The 13,124-nt window shown below is 46.3% G+C and overlaps 1 protein-coding gene across 2 annotated transcripts in view; it reads right to left on the reverse strand.

Moving 5' to 3' along the window:
• The window catches only part of PUDP (pseudouridine 5'-phosphatase), a 357,188-nt gene that overhangs the window by 217,126 nt on the left and 126,938 nt on the right, over nt 1-13,124 (reverse strand). For both annotated transcript variants that reach the window (XR_007474854.1, XR_007474855.1), the window contains exon 4: nt 10,395-11,817. The gene's annotated coding sequence lies outside the window, so the exon portion shown is untranslated. The remainder of the gene's footprint in view (nt 1-10,394; nt 11,818-13,124) is intronic.

Genomic DNA, 13,124 nt, shown 5'->3' on the forward strand with positions numbered 1-13,124 from the left:
AAGGATTAAAAACAAGTCACAAGGGGCACTGCCCCTACCTCCGTGCCTGTCCGGATGCCTGAGAGCAATACAGTGTTTGGTAGAAGCATTCTTCATGCTAAAAAGAATAAACATGCCCCTCGTAAATAATACAACAACAAGCAACTGCCTTTACACAGTGGAAACCTACTTTCAAGGAGTCTGAAATATGCTAAGAATTAATAAAACATTTTAAAATGTACTCTGTAATTTGAGTACAAAAAGGAAAATCGATGAATGATTCTGAAAGAGAGAACAAGTGGAGACAATTATTATAATCTTGCATGTATTGAGAACCTCTAACGGTCTCGATGCTGTCAGGCTCACAAAATCCATTCCCCAGGCTAGGGAGCTGTAATTTTAACCCCCGGCAGAGACGTCGCCTGCCGTTGTTGGACCACTGCTTTAATTTGCAGGGTCTGGTGCTGAGAGATTGAAAATAAAGTCAAATAAAATAGCACATATATTCTCATTAAGTTGCCTAATTCCATAAAATGTGTTTGATTGAAATCCTATAGCCCCGTGTTGGAGTCTAGAAGAGCCTTCACACACAATAAACTCCAGGCACTCACAATCGTAGGTATTAATGTCCCGTAGTTCTGTCTCATTTTCAATCAATCCTTCCCTTTGGGCTGCGGACAATTTGATAAAGTCCAGTGTTCGGATTAGATTCTATTATTTCTGCGACATGAACCTTTCTGCTACACAAAGCAGTCACTTTGGAAAGTTCTTCTTTAGTTAAATGTGTCCCAGAGTGTACATCTAAGTGAGGACAGTCGTTCAAAGATGCAAACTTCTACGCCATGAATTTCTGCCAGTGATAAAGTTTCCTTCAATTTTGCCATGGCCGTTGCAAAGGGCTGTCTTGGTTTTAGTTTTTCCTTTTTCTAGTTCCATACAAGGTTGATATTTAGTGTTTAAAGTTTGCTTTATATGGTTATTGTTGGTCTCATTCTATGTTTTCTGAAAACTCCATCCCTAGTCCAATTCTATGTAAATAGTTTTGTCTCTGACTGACAGGCAATGATGTCTCACCTCTGTCTTAATTCTTCATTCTAAGAATAAATGTTTGCACACCGATTGAGTTAGGAAGCATTTGACGTGCATTAAGCTACCCCCGGCAGGACAGACAGAAGACGCGGGTGCTGTGATCATCCCCAATTGACAGACCAGAGCTGGTGCTTCCGAGGAGGTTGAGCTGCAGGTACAGGCAGAGCGGACGTGGCCAGCTCAGACGTGGTCACTGTCACCTGCAATGGAGAGCATGTGCCGCAGGGCAGCGGAGCCTCTGTTCCACACGGTCACTCGGGGATCCAAGTAGTCACACTCCCTGCGGCTTCAAGGCACAGCCCGCAGGGTCCCCAAGGGTGTCAGTGCTGCCGCCGGCTGGGAGGTACAAGAGGGAATTCTCCTGTTGGGTCTGGCACCCTTCACTTCTGCTCAGCTCGGCTTCTGCCTGGGAGGACGGGGTCACACGGGCACACATCCTGCCAAGGAGGCTGGAAATGGGTCGATGCTGATTGTCTGCCGCTGCCTGAATGCCCTTGGATAGATTTAACTGGAATGGATTTAACTAAATGGATCCAACAGACCATTTCCTCATCGCAAACATTTCTTTTCTTTTTTTTTTGGCCACACAGCATGCAGGATCTTAGTTCCCCGACCAGGGATGGAACCCGGGACCTGGCAGTGAAAGCGCAGAGTCCTAACCACTGGGCCACCGGGGAATTCCTGCAAGCATTTCTTGAGAGAGGACAGGGCCGTCGCCGTGTTCAGGCCAATACTCTACCTGCCAGTGTTTGCTTTCCTCCAGCACGATCAGGCTCTTTGTCTCTTGAGAACAGGAGCGATCCCAAAGGGCTGAGCTGTTCAGTGAGAGGCTACGGTATAGGGCACGTGGACAGAATGAGCCACGTCAGGGGTGTACGGAGTTGGGGGAGAGGATGTTCATTTGCTTTTGCACAGGGTTCCCAGCACCAGAATCCTGGCGGCACTGCACCAGCCTAGGGACCCGCGCCTTGCAGTTACTTGTAAGCAGGTACCTACTGGGCCCCACCCAGTAAGAGTGGCGGCCCCTGTAGGTCATGAGAGACATTTAGAAGCGAGATAACCATCTGTCCACACACACACTCCCACACGAATATTCACAGCAGCATGATTCACAACAGCCCAAACACAGAAACTAACCAAGTTCCATCAACTCATGAATGAATGAACAGGACGTGCTCCATCCCTACAAGGCGGGGGCACCATCTGATCACAAAAAGGAATGAAGTTGTGACACAGCTGCAACGGGATGAGCTTCAGAAACAGGATGCCGAGTATAAGAGGTCAGGCACGAAAGGTCACAGACTGTAGGAAATGCCCAGCAGTGGCAAATCCAGAGACACGGAGAGGAGACTGGTTATGCGTTGGGGGTGGGAGTGAGTGCTGACGGGGACCGGGTTGCTCTGGGGGAGAATGAAAACGTCCTAAAATTGACTGTGGTGATGGACGCACAGCTCTGTGAATCTGCTCAAAACTACCGCGTTGCAGAGTTTACGTGTGTGAACTGCGTGTCGTGGGGATTGCATGCCAATGAAGCTGTTACAAAGACAAGCCCCGAAGTGCCTGATGGGGGCGTGCAGTGAGCTTGTCCCGGCGGGGCACTTCCTCCTGGAGAGCCCTGGATGCCCTGGGACTCCCACAGCAGCCTCCTCCAGCAAAGTGGCCGTCTCCTGACCGTGACACAATGGCATTCCCTGAGACAGGATTACACGCAACATTCCCCTGTACATCCTCAGCTGCTTCCTTCACATGCCAAGTGCAGAGATCCAGCACACCCAAGGGGCTGAGAATTTCTATCGATGTTCCCACCAAGATCCCTACACAGGGTTCGCCCAAGACAGTTTGTTTTAGAGAGCAAAACCTTTTATTTGTTTGTTTTTGCTTCTGCTGAGGTTTAGTACCTTTTGTTGTGGTTGTTGAAGTAGAGTTGATTTACAACCTTGTGTTAGTTTCAGGTGTACAGCACAGTGATTCACTTATACATATCTATATCTGTATAGATATAGATATTCTTTTTCATATTCTTTTCCATTATGGTTTATCTCAAAATACTGAATATAGTTCCTGGTGCTATATAGTAGGACCTTGTTGTTTATCCATTCTCTATATAAGAGTTTGCATCTGTTAACCCCAAACTCTCAATCTATCCCTCCCCTTCCCCCTCCCCCTTGGCAACCACAAGCCTGTTCTCTACATCTGTGAGTCTGTTTCTGTTTCACAGATAAGTTCATTTGTGTCATATTTTAGATTCCACATATAAGTGACATCATATGGTATTTGTCTTTCTCTTTCTGACTCACTTCACTTAGTACGATAACCTTACTCTAGGTCCATCCATGTTGCTGTAAATGGCATTATTTCATTCCTTTTTTTATGGCTGAGTGGTATTCCACTGTGTGTGTGTGTGTGTGTGTGTGTGTGTGTGTGTGTGTGTATCACATCTTCTTCATCCAGTCATCTGTCGATGGACACTCAGGTTGTTTCCATGTACCCAAGACAATGTTGAACTTTACCCAAACCCTGTGCTCCTGGAAAACAGGGAAGGTTAAGGAATTGCCCCATCCTCTGTGTCCTGGAAAACTGCTGACTGCAAAGAACCTTCCTTCCCCACCTGAGTTAGACAGAACTCACAGATATTCCCTTTGGGCACCCAGGACAAGGCCCAACACAGACCCTCCAGATTCCCATCCTCTGTCTCATAAATGATGTCCTGAGTGGTTTGTCCCCACAGATGAACTGGAACGAAATGCTTGTGAACCAAACTTGGGTTCAGCCTCTCCCTTTGCCCCCCAGGACCTTGAACTTTGGCCCACCCTCAGTCTGAGCCAGCAGCCTCTCACCCCAGCACAGGGTGCTCTTAGGAAAATATTCTGTGGTCTACATTGGATCATGCCACCCTTTCACCCCACTTCCCTTTGCCTAGTTCCTTCTAGACTACAGGTCAAGGGAATCAACTTTGCTCCTCCTATAAAAAAAGAGGATCCCCTTCTGCTAACTGTTGCTTGCTGACCTTATAGATAGAATGTTGTCCCAAATGCAATAGCCCCGCTGCCCCTAATGCCACAGTCTCTTTCCCTCCTTCCAAGAATCCTTTTTGAATAAAAGTCTCTCCTTACTAAGTCCGGATGTGTTTCCTTTTTTTGTTCTGACAAGCACAACCCGTGTGGGACTTTTAGGGTTAAATTCACAAAGGGTTCCTCCCAACGTCATTGCAAGTTCCGACCCTGGCATGCTTTTTCTCAACCCTGATGGAATCGATTTGTCAATATGTCTCCTTGCTTCATCTGCTGGCATCCCCTCAACCTTTCTGCTTTCTTTTAACGAGCTGAATGACCCCCCGATAAACAGATTCTCAAAACACAGTAATGCTTGCACAAGCTGTTTAACGTGGAGCTTTTGGAAGAAGGCAAGGGTGCTTTCTGGTAGTGACGGGGCTGACAGTGTGTAATGAGCACTGTGGCCACCTGTAACCACAGTGGATCACAGAGGACACATCCTGGGCTCTCGCATCCCCGCTGAGCAGGGTGTGTAGGGAACCCTGTTCCCTCGGAGTTGGATTCTTCTCTTGGGCCTTTCTTCTCCTTCACCAGCTGATCTGTGCCCAGAACTCCTCCTTGTTGGCTGAGTTACTTTTTATTTGGCACTTCCTTGAAACAGTGAGTGTCTATCAGTGCATTTGTAGCCAGTGGCACCCTGGCCACTGCTGAGAGATGTAGCAGGAATCTGTTTCATCACACGGACCGCTGGAAGGGGAGAGGGGGTGGCTGGGAGGTGAGGACAAATTCCTTGGGCAGGGCACAGCCCCTCCCTGCTCAGAGCTGGAGGTGAGGAGTGATTTTCCACTACACAGGGGCGAGGAGGGGCCAGGAGTCCCCGTATGGTGCGTGGAAATGTTCCCTCAGAGAAGTCATCTGGGCTGTTGGTTTTGATCCCTTCACGCTGGACATTTTGTGGGCTGTTCTGAAGAAAGAAACAGGTTCTACGGCCACCACTTCAGTCTCCTGGAAGCTGATTCCATGCATGAGGGAGGAATGGAGTATTTGGTGATGGTTGGCCAGGTTCTTCATCCGTCCTATTTTCCTCCAAAGAAAATGCAATTGTTCCCACCATGCAGGGATACGTGACTGGCATTAGCACGCCTGCTCTGGTACTTTCCCGAGAACTGTGCTCCAGGACGTGGACGGGGGACCTACATCTATATTACAGGCAATGGACAGCTTTATTGACTAGGCAGGTGCTTTCAGACAAAGTCTTTTGCATAATATAAAGAGCAAGTTACTCTTTTCAAATGACCGTAATACTCTTAGTCAAAACCTCTTTCAATTGAAATGGCATTAGCATACATCTTATTTTCTGGAAAATGTACTGGAAACTGCATGAGAAAGGCACATTCTATATGTTTTCTGGAGAACTAAGCTATTGGATAAAGAGGAAAACCAACTTGTTATGCAACGACCTGATTCCCCACTTTGGGGGATTCAGTGACTCAATTGAAGAAATGGGTCTGGGGCTCCTCTGTGTTTAGAATGAGGCACTGTTCAAGTAGCCGGGGATACAATGTTGAATAAGACATGGTCCCATCCCCCAAGACATTTCTCACCCGCTTTTACAAATATTCCAGTCAAGAATTCCCAACTGCCATGCAAGTTTTTGTTTTTGTTTTTCCTCATAATACCATGCAATGTTAGGGTCTGGATCTGAAAACACTGACAAGAAACAATGAAGAGAAAACAGTGACGTCTACTTGGACCCAGACAGTAGTCCAAAGAATCGTAAGCTAAATAACTTTGTCCTCTGTGTGATGTTTTCTTGATTATTTATAAAACCAGAAGTCGATGCATGTTTTTTGCACTAAATGGTCACAACCCAAGACTCTCTTCTTTGATTTAAGGCTCTTTGGGGTCACGGAAGTGTCATTTGGAAAACTGCTTCCTGACGCATAATGTTATGGTAATGATACCCTAAAGCCCGTGTAAGGGCTCTGCCAGGAGAGCTATTGATTTATCTCTTTCCCAGTATTGTTTTAAAACAAGAGGCAGCTGAGGGTCAAGAGAGAGACTCTGGGTTATAAGAGGCTTAATGCAACCCTAGGAATTTTTTTCTTTTTTTTTACACACTCGAGAGGAGAAAGGTTGTTCATAAATACTCATTTACAGAAACAATTTGAGAGATGCAGAAAAGACACATTTGTCTTCCATCTGAGCATAGGATTATACCCTATGTAACAATGTAGGTGAGGGAAGAGTAGAAAGTGCTGGAATATTGGGGTTACAGAGAGAATCCAAGAGACCTGGATCAAAGCCCAGCTGTGCCACTCACTGATTATATCCATTTGGGTTATAAATTGGAACTTTTTGAACTTAGTCACCTCACATAAAGCAAAATTACCTGCCTCAAAGATAGCTGTGAGGATTCAATATAATATCGCATGCAAAGGCCAAGGAACAAAGCCTGGTACGTAGTATAAACTCAGTAAACTGTACAGATCATTGCTACTGTTACCGCTGTATAGGAGTTAGACACAAAGTATTTACACATAAGGTGCTGGGTAAGGTGCTTGCTCTCAGTACTTGAGATGGGTGGTGTGATGTGATCATTAATTTTATGTATCAATTGACGAGGCTATGGGGCCCAGTCATTTAAATGTTAGTCCACATGTGGTTTTTCTTAGATGTGATTACATTGAAATTAGCAGACTCTGAGTAAAGCAGATTACCCTCCCATAATGTGGTTGGGCAGGGGATGGTGGGATGGTGGGTGGGTCGTATCTAATCAGGCGAGGGCCTTAAAAGCAAAGATGAAAGTTTCCCAAAGAAGAAGCAATTCTCTCTCAAGGCTGCCACATAGAATCTCTGCCTGAATTTCCAGCTTTCCGGCCCACCCTGCAGATACCAGACCTGCCAGCTGCCATCATCACATGAGCCAACTCCTTAAAATAAATCTCCTGATGGATACATAGACACAAATACATCTATCTATAGCTACAGATGTAACTACAGACAGATAGGTATCTCTGTCCCTACTACCTATCGATAGCTACATCTACACCTGTCTATCTACAGAGACAAAGATGCAGATAGATAGATAGATAGATAGATGAATACAATAGATCTTTATCTATACAACAGCTAATTGTAATTCTATTGAATCTGTCCATCTAACAAAATCTGCCTCCATCTCTCTCTATAGCAATAGACAGATTTAGCTATAGCTAGATAGACACAAATTCCCTGATCTCTACATCTGTATCTAGAGATCCTCTTGGCTCTGTTTCCCTGGAGAACTTGACTAATTCAGGCTGGGAGACTGACAAGTAAATAGACAATGTGAATGCTCTGTGGCAGGTCTCAGCACAGCACAAGGTGCTATGGGAATGTACAGAAGAAGATTGCTCTTTATGAAGCCCGGATTGAATAAGCTGCCCGAGAAGACAGTTGAAAATGAGAGCAACATTTAGTGGGTGGACACAAGCGTCGGAACCCCCAAGGACACAGATGAGGGACAACTAGAGGATTAAGAAGACAAAACAGTGTGATGTGAAGAGGGCATGGAAGCCCAGGGGGAGAGCTCTCCGAAGGGCAGTTTTCATCCTATGGGAATACCACAGGGAGTGTAAGTTAGAGACTGGGAGGTTTGCATCTGGGATTTCAGGAGGGTCTTGGCGCTGCATGAAACTTAGATGCAAGGCATGGCCATGGAGGTGGCTGGAGGGGAATGATGGAGAAGGTCCTGTGGGTGAGAAGGGCAAGAGCTCAGTGAGTGCCGTTCCCCAGAGATGCTCAGGGCAAAGATAAGCGGCCACCCAGCGGGGAGCAGTGCAGGGTAGCGGCAGCCTCAGGGAAGGGCGGATGGTGGAAGAGACGGCGGGTGAACAGGCTGAGAGAGTGGAGGTCCTCAGTGTAAAGGTAAATGTCCTGGAGGTGGGAGAGCAGAGAGAGGCTGGGTCAGGAGCCAGGGCGGAGGGGCCGGAGCTCAGGAGACACAGGCGGGTGCAATGACCAGATGGGCCCAGCTGTCCGGGGCTTCTCAGGAAGTCCTGGTCCACTGGTCTCAGCCTCAGATGCGTGCTGGAACCACCCGGGGAGCTTTTCAGATATTGCTGCCAGGGCCCCACCCCAAAACTGCTCTTGTTGCTAGCCTGTCTCCCTCCTTGATGATTTATGGGCCAAAGACTACCTTTCATCATCACCACAATTGTGCCCACGCATCCCCGCACTGGCTAACGCTGTTGGCTCACTCCCAGGGTCTACTGAGACCAGCAGCTCCACGGGTACATTGCCCTGTACACTGACTACGCTTCTTCAACCCCCAGCAGGGCTCCAATAGACAGCCTGGTCCCCAAAGCATCTGTGAAAAACCCCCTCCATGTGGACGTGGAGGGTGTGGATGCCTCCAAAATCACAGAAAGGTGAGATACCCGATTACCAACCAGCCAGCCACCCACAGAAACTCCCCTGAAGGCACTCGCTCCTGAGGTGGACATGGGCGTTGCACCTCATTTGTCCACAGATGGCCTGGTGTTCCACCCCCCAAAGCCCACAGGGGTCACTGTCTCTTGAGGTGGACATGGGCGTTGCACCTCATTTGTCCACAGATGGCCTGGTGTTCCACCTCCCCCAAGCCCAAAGGGGTCACTGTCTCTTGAGGTGGACATGGGCGTTGCACCTCATTTGTCCACAGATGGCCTGGTGTTCCACCTCCCCCAAGCCCACAGGGGTCACTGTCTCTTGAGGTGGACATGGGCGTTACACCTCATTTGTCCACAGATGGCCTGGTGTTCCACCCCCCCAGGCCCACAGGGGTCACTGTCTCTTGGCAGCTGTATCAAGGGCGACTCTATCATGGTGAGAAACCAAGGGGGTATGAAAGAATGTCCCCATGGGAGGGAGGCCCATTCTAGGAACAAAGGCAGATCTCCCAGCTCTTTGGAACAGATATCTTTGCAAAAGCTAATTAGCCTCTAACCCCTACTCACAGCTAAGGCACACAATCTATTGCATCTGATAACATGAAAGGTATAATCATACTTTCCAAGCACAGAGTACTTTCACCTGTTTAAGCAAATCTGAACGGAAAAACATTATATCGTTTTACAAGTTTTTTACTAAACACCGTAGCTCTAGACAACAGATTTTGACTTAAGTCAGCGATGAGCTCCGTTCATCCAACGTTTAGCCATGTTGTCAAATCAGGTTTTGGAAGGTATGCTGCTATTTAAAACTGAAGGTGGATACAGCACTTACTTAGTGTTGGGGAACTCTGCAGAATGCAAGAAGGGACCTGCAAAGGGCCTCTTAAAATAAATATGTCCTTTTTGGCAGAAAATATCATTGTAGGGTCCCCCATGGGTAGGGGAGTGGGCAGTGCACAGAAGATGGGCTGACACTGCATTTGAGAGTGGAAAGAATACATCCAGCATGCAGAGTAGACTGGGCTTCCCCTACTGGGCCATACGTGCTGGGCCTCTTTGCATTCACCTTCTAAAATGAAACTTCCCCAGACAATAATTATTCATGTTTTCAAAGAAGAGAATAACCATTGCTCTCCTGGTGTCTCGAAACTCAGAATTCCAGGGTCTAATTCAGACGTACTCACTTAACAAGCCAAGCTTTTATCCATAAAATAAGACTAGAGGAAAAGCGAGAATGATTTTTATGATGGGCGGGGTCAATGGATGTCACAGAAACTTTTGGATGCAGCCCCAGTCTTGCACCCCTAGGGTCAAGGCTGCACCACCAACGAGATGGTGGTCCAAGTTCATGGGGCCACTTGGTGGATCCATTTACATAGGTGCTGCTCCTGGAGCTTTACACAGCAGCTCCTATATAATTCTGGACATTAATATGCTCAAGGAGACTTGAGAATAGCCCTTTTGAAGTAAGGTTCAGCATCACTGTCTCAGCTACTTCCTTGGGGAATTCTGAACGTGGGTTCCATTAAAAAAACAATACAGCAGCAAAGGGGCATCCTACCACTGCTTCTTTGGAGATTTCACTCCCACTTGATACCTCCTGGATGAGAATCAAAGCTTTTCGTGTACCTACCATTCTAGGAGGCAAAATACCAAGGTGAAAACCCTCCCATGTGATTGTTTGAGCACAGAATACAAGCAAAATAATTAGCAACTCAAAGGGCATTTCAAACACGCGCCAACACGGAACCATGCGAAACAGGGAAGGTTCCTGTTTGTAAATTCCGGCTACTCAGACAGACTTTAAGGATTCATATGCTAGGCAACAGAAACGTGCTCCGTAAAAGAAATCTTCCCAGAGGCTTTTCCATATTTGCCACAGTTAAGCTTACATTTAAATAAACGCGGAGTTTCTTACCTGTCTACCAAGCGGTCCTTCTGCAAATCAGCTCCCTGCTCTCCACGTCACTCCACGAATGAGCAGAAAGAAGCAGATCTCACTGTGGGGACCACAGGCTGTCCTCCTCGTGGAAGGGCAGTAGAAACTTCAGCATCAAGCCTTCAGAACATAGATGCCAAAGTGTAAAGTGCAATTATCTAAGAAGAGAGGGCTTGGTGCAAAACGTCGATGGCCCGCAAAGAGGAAAATGGCATCTTTGACTGAGAGTCAATAGTACACACATTCATGGAGTTTCCTCCCCAGAATAGAGACTGTTTCTATGTTGACACACGTCTTTTGTACCTTAAAGAATGATCGATGAAATACATTTGAGACACTGGAGTGCATTTATGGCAGTCATAGGATAAGTCATTATTTCCATGTGCTGTGGTTTGAGTTTGTGACTTTGGACACATTGATCATTAAGGCAGAGGGGAGATACAAGTATTGACAAACTCTCAGCAGCACCTAAGCTAGGACATCCCAGAGGTGGCCACCCGGGGCCTCTGCTTGGGGCCCCACGTGATGAGGCTCCCAGGTCAGTGATTCGAGGAACCAAAGGCAGGCAGTCTCTCCATCACCTGCGGCTAGAACGCTGCGGCCCTTACCCTCCCAGGCCACAAAAAGCCCCACCATGGCAGAGAGTCAGCACAATGAAAAAGGCATGGGATCCGTACCGAGAATATGAACCTGGGCTCTGCCATTTTGTGGTGCGGTGGCCACGGACTTGGCAGGAATATGGTGAAGGACCTCCTGGAAATTCTTGGATTCCAGGCTCTCAAGACCTCCTGTCCTGGCAAAACAAATTCTCCACATGGCCCAGCCCCACTAGCCTGGACACCGAAGTTTAGGGCCAGGGTCTTAGGCTGTCGTGAAATGGTCCTTTCCCCTGATGAGCTCTCATGCAACAGGTGGCCATTAAACATTGCTTAAAGGATGTGAGGCATTCGGGAATACCTCATGGCTATGGTTTCCAGAAGATTCCAGTAAGAGAGGAAACTCTGTCCGCCTTCTTTACTTTTCAAGCCCAATTCTGTAGAGTGCACTGCGCCCTCTGTACATCATGAGGTGTGACATCCTAGAGGCCCTTTGGCTTTTCAGTGATCTGTTTTTTTTTTTTTTTTTTTTGGCGGTACGTGAGCCTCTCACTGATGTGACCTCTCCCGTTGCGGAGCACAGGCTCCGCACGCGCAGGCCTAGCGGCCATGGCTCACGGGCCCAGCCGCTCCACAGCATGTGGAATCTTCCCGGACCGGGACACGAACCCGTGTCCCCTGCATCGGCAGGCGGACTCTCAACCACTGTGCCACCAGGGAAGCCCTCAGTGATCTCTTTGATGGAGCCCAAGATGGCCTTCATGCTGAATTCCATCTTCAGTGGGCAATATCGTATAAAGTTCTTGCTGAAAGAAAAGGGAAAAGAACCAGAATCAACAATGGAAACGTATCTGTTTTATTCTGTGCTGTTTAAATTACTGGAATAAAGAAAGTAACCTTAAGTTTAATTTTAGTTTTAATTTGCTTTTAATAAACTTGTCCAGATTGAATTTACCACTAAAGCATGAGAAAATAGCAATAATTGACTCCATTTAGGTCAAATGTTGTTTAGCTCAAATGATGTTTGATCAAAGACAGATTATCTAACAAAGGAACAAATGACAGTGATCCTCCCAGATTAAAAACAACAACAAAGAAGACATAACAAAACCAAAGGGAAAAAAAAAAAAAAAACTTTCAAGAATCAATTCTGGGCCATCTGAGCCACGGAATATTTTTACAGGTTGGGATGGTAAGTCATGACAGTACTATGAAGCGACCGAAAGCAAAAAGGTAAGGCTTTTGATACAGCTGAAAATGTGAACTGTATTCCACAACCTTGGTTTCCTGTCTCTTGATAAAGAGGCCTGCATTCAATCCTTTCCCAAGTCCATCCGCCAGCCTCATGACCCCTGAACTTTAGATGTCCCGAATTGCACCTCAAAGTAATGCTAAACAGGAGTGCTTGCTGAAGCTCTGGACCAGCTCATTGCAGACAGTGCCAGGATCACATATCAAGGAACAGGCAGAGGATAAGTATCGTTAGACATGAAACAAAGACTCAAGACTCACGGCTGAGAGTTGCTTCTAGCTTAATACTAAGTTATTTAATATTTACTGTTATAAAATGTTATAACAATGTTATAATATATAAAATATAATGTAATAATTTAATGTTATATTATATAACACTGTTATCTTCCAGAGTATGTCTTCTTGCAGCTAAATCAGCAGACAATTGGTACAATTTGACTGCACCAATCAACACACTGTGATTAAAATATTTCAAAATAAATACAATGCAGGAGTTTTGGAAAGTACCATTTTTTATTTTGTTTAGTTCTTCAGTCACAGTTGGTCACTGCTCTCCCCCGCCCTGATCTAGATAACACTAACAAAAATATGTTCTCCACGACTCAGCCTGTCCTAGACATATTGATGAAGAGATCAGAGGGAACTGTTAATTACAGAGTTCTAGACCGTAAGTTTGCTCCACAAACTCCTTGCAGATAAAAATGAAAGTAATAAATTAGCGGTCACCACTTTGGAGATAAAGACAGTGGCATCTCACTGTCATGGGCATTGCTTTATAGGCACAAATGGCATATTTAAGGAATGAAATACAAAAAGGGGAGATATGCACAAACGAAAAATAAGGTTGCTGAATTCATCA

The sequence above is a fragment of the Orcinus orca genome, chromosome X (assembly GCF_937001465.1).
Source record: "Orcinus orca chromosome X, mOrcOrc1.1, whole genome shotgun sequence".
NCBI classification, from domain to species: Eukaryota; Metazoa; Chordata; class Mammalia; order Artiodactyla; family Delphinidae; genus Orcinus; species Orcinus orca.